Source organism: Dendrobium catenatum, unplaced genomic scaffold (assembly GCF_001605985.2).
Source record: "Dendrobium catenatum unplaced genomic scaffold, ASM160598v2 fragScaff_scaffold_1067, whole genome shotgun sequence".
NCBI lineage: Eukaryota > Viridiplantae > Streptophyta > Magnoliopsida > Asparagales > Orchidaceae > Dendrobium > Dendrobium catenatum.
In genome coordinates, this window is record NW_021319529.1 from 1802920 (window position 1) to 1806950 (window position 4031).

The following is a 4031-nucleotide window of genomic DNA, read 5'->3' on the forward strand; positions in this document are numbered from 1 at the left end:
TATATATATATATATATATATATTATCGATTTCTAATTACACTATAAAATATCTATCATTATCATTTACGTCGTTGTCATTACCCACTGTCGTCGCTCGGCCACAGGCCGCCATAACCCTCGCAACCACTAGCCATCACTAAAGGCCAATGGCCACCACCATCGTTAGGTTTTATTCTATATTCATTTTACTTTAAGCCAATAAAAAATAATATAAAAAATAATCACCTGAATTTATTTTACATTAGTCCAAACAATTAAAAAAAAATCAAACACATTACATTTTTTTATATTACATTTTATTTTATTATGCAAATCAAACAACCATTTAATTACTTAAATTCTCACTATTAAAATTAAATATTTTACATTTTATACACATAAAAACATTTCTTTAACTTCAATAAAAATTAAAATTTATTCAAAAGAGTTCATCCCCCGATGGTTCTCTCATGCTCTCTGAGGGTGCTAGGGCTTCGCCCTAGCCGCCCCTTGTGGCCTCTTCTCTGCCTCTCGCGCTGGGTGCTGTTCCTCGTGTGTCTCAGTGAAGTTTATTCTTCTTGTTTTCTTGTCGTTTTCGCTATCATTTGCAATCTTATGGTTTTATGGCGCCTCCCCGTTTTAGGGATCCTAATTTTTTGAATGGATCCTCCTCTCTTTCTTTTAAAGATGTTCTTTCTGGTATGTCGCCTTCTTCCGCTGCTTTTCCCGAACTTAAGGTGTCTTCTCATAGGGGTATGCCTGCTATGTGGATTTTGGAGGCAGAAATCCAGTCTCTTGCCGCTCCTTTTGAATTTGCTCTAGTTGAAAAATTTTCTGGCTGAAGGCCATCTCTTGATGTTATTAGGAATTTCTTTTTCAATTTCAAGCTAAATGGCGATTGTTCTGTCACCATTCTTAACCAACAGAATGTGTTGATTAAACTCTTTAATGATTTGAATTAATGTAGGGTTTTTGCTCATATGTCTTATTTTGTAAGTAATTGCTATATGAAATTAATAAAATGGACTCATACTTTGGACATTGAGGATGAATCGCATGTTATCCCAATTTGGATATCGTTTCCTGATCTTCGGCCTCATTTGTTTGCCCAACGTATTCTTCATGGCTTATGCTCTGTTTTTGGTATATCCTTAAAAATTGATAATGGGACCTCCTCTGGTTCCCGTTTGTCTGTTGCTCGCATTTTGGTTGAACTGGATGTGACCAAACATTATCATGATAAAATTTGGATTGGCCCAAATAACATTGGTTATGTTCAATTTGTGGTTCTAGAAGATTTCCCCGAGTATTGTGGGCACTAATTCTGTTTGGGGGGGGGTCCATGTTACTCCTATGCTACCTGGCTCTGTGGTGATTCTGTCTGTCCTTGTGGTTGTGGCACCTGATGGCATTGTCGGTGATGGTTCTGTCTGTCCTTGTGGTTGTGGCACCTGATGGCATTGTGATGGTTCTGTTCTGTATGGTTTACCTGTAAATTTGGACATTGTCTTGCCCGCGCCTTCTAATTATCCTATTTCTCATGTTGTTGCTTCTCCTATTTTGTCTTATATGGGAGGGTCTCCGGTTGTTTTGGTTGATTAGGTTGTTATGCTGGATTCCCCTATTAATGTCGGGTTGGTTCAGTCTTCTCCTATTCTCTCCCCTGCTACCCATGCCCTTGCTGCTGCTTTTTGTTGTAGTATTTCTCCTGTTGTTGATGGTGAATTGGTGGTTTATGATGGCGTGGATGGTGTTGTTTCCCCTAATGTGGCTCTTTCCATTATAGCTGTGTCCGACATTAATTGTTGTGTGAATCTTAGTGATAGTCCTAGTTATGCGGATGGTGCAGATTCTGTTGGCAAGTCTACATAGTTAGTTGATAGTGGTGAATAATCTTTGACTATTGTTGGGGAGGCATGTTTTGAGGTGCCTCTAGTGGATGTGCTTATTTCTATAATTTCAAATACTAATTTGTTTGCCCATCTTGCTAGAGATTATGTTCGGTGGCTATGTGATTGGTTGCATGATGATATGCCAGTTACTAGTGAGTAGGATTTTATTGATACCAACCTCGAAACGATCTCGCTCAATAAGTTTGTTTCTCAACGTAAATAGAAATCCAAGAATAAATTATTTTCTTCTTTTGGTTTGGTTTTATTTCATTCTTCGTTGCTTTGGTTGCGTTGTTGGGTTGTATTCGGAATGGACGATGAGGAAACAGTTCTACTGCATGTGCCTTGGATGGCCAGGGTTGGTTGGCAACCTGGGTGGCTAATTTTGGTGTTTTTGACTGCTTCTTGTTTTGGATTTCGTTGTCCTCCATGGACGGCCTCACCCTGGCAACTCAATGTCAATCTAAGTTCGACATTCACCGATTTTCTCCATCCAATTATCAATTTGTTTTCCTACTGTTTTTTTAAAATATAATCTATAAATCATAATATTGAAAGGACTTTTCTATCAATTTTTAGGGCTCAAATAACTGTATAATAAGAATCAACTGTTATAATATATAATTAGAGTCAGATAATTAACTAAGCATAATTAGCCGTCTCCTTTCTTAACTAATAAATCTCTATCGATAGATTTTTCTATATATGCATAAAATGGCTACATGTGAATACAATGAATGCTCCAATCATGCTTAGTGCTGATAGACTGATAGTTATAGTACATGCTGACGAGAGAATAAATATAAATAATGCGTATAAAATAATTTATCTTAGACCTAACTTTAATTTGACTTTGTTTTATTAAACTATCATGAAATTTAATATGATTAAAGGTTCCACAGCCATTTATAAGCTGGTTCTCGCTTGAAATTGACTCATCAATTGGCACATTTGAAAATTATTAATATAAAATAAACTACAAGTAAATTATAGTTTTAAAATTTAAGTATAAAATTATGCAAATATTTAAAAATTATATTTTCTTAAGCTCAATTACTTTTGAAGTTAAAATTGAATATTTTGAGGGTGGGTGATCTTTTTTCTCCCATGACAAAGACATTTTATATGAATTTCAAACTTCTTTTTATAAATATGAAAGACTTGTTGATCTTCAAACAAATACAAAGTCAAACAATATTTTTAAGTGAACATCATTTATTGATGATAAATATTTTGATGCAGAACATAATCAAAATTGATATGTCATCAAAAAATTATCCTGACCAGGAATGATAGTTGAAGCAAAATCAAGTTGAAAACTTTCGAAATTAAACCCCGGGTCATTCAAACTCAGATTTCAACAAACTTATAGTCGAACAGAACGTCTTAGAAATACGAACCCAACGACACCAAATTCGACTCAATCCAAGCCAAAATGAGACCAAGTCAAGGACCCGAGCGCATTTGAAAAGTTCAAATCATAATTCAAATTATCAAATGAACTCCAATGTAATATGCTTATAGTTGAATCGAGCGGCTTGACGAGACGAATCCAACGAGCACTAAATCATTGAATTATGAAATCATTAAGACATTCAAATGTCCATCCGCGATCAAGGGAATCAACATCGACCATTCATTCAAATGGCTCCCAACTTACTGTTAATCTTCCTCCTATTTATTTGTCATTCAACTCTTAGAAAACTATAAATAAACCCATCATTTCTTATGAGGGTGCCCAAGCAAGGAAAATAAGGAAGATAAGAAACAAGAGAAATCATCTATGAATACTCATTTGTCAGATTAAATTCAGAATTATGCATTTCCTTTTAACATCATAAAGAATAGAGTATATTATTTCACAAAATGTTAAGTTCGTTTCATCATGAATTGATCTAACAAAATTTGTTCGTTTGTTGCATGCAGGGGGGGGGGGGGGGTTAGGGGGGATGGTTATATAGAATTTGGCTCGACTCCTATTTGTTAATATCCTTGATCGCTGTACGCTTCACATACATGTCTGAGGTCCAATTTTGGTTGTAAGGATATTTTTGGATTCTCTTTACTATTTCTTTTTGTATTTGGTTCATCGTTCTCTAACAATAGCACCTCTACACAATGTGTATAATTATGTTGGGGGCAATTGTCTAAAGACCAT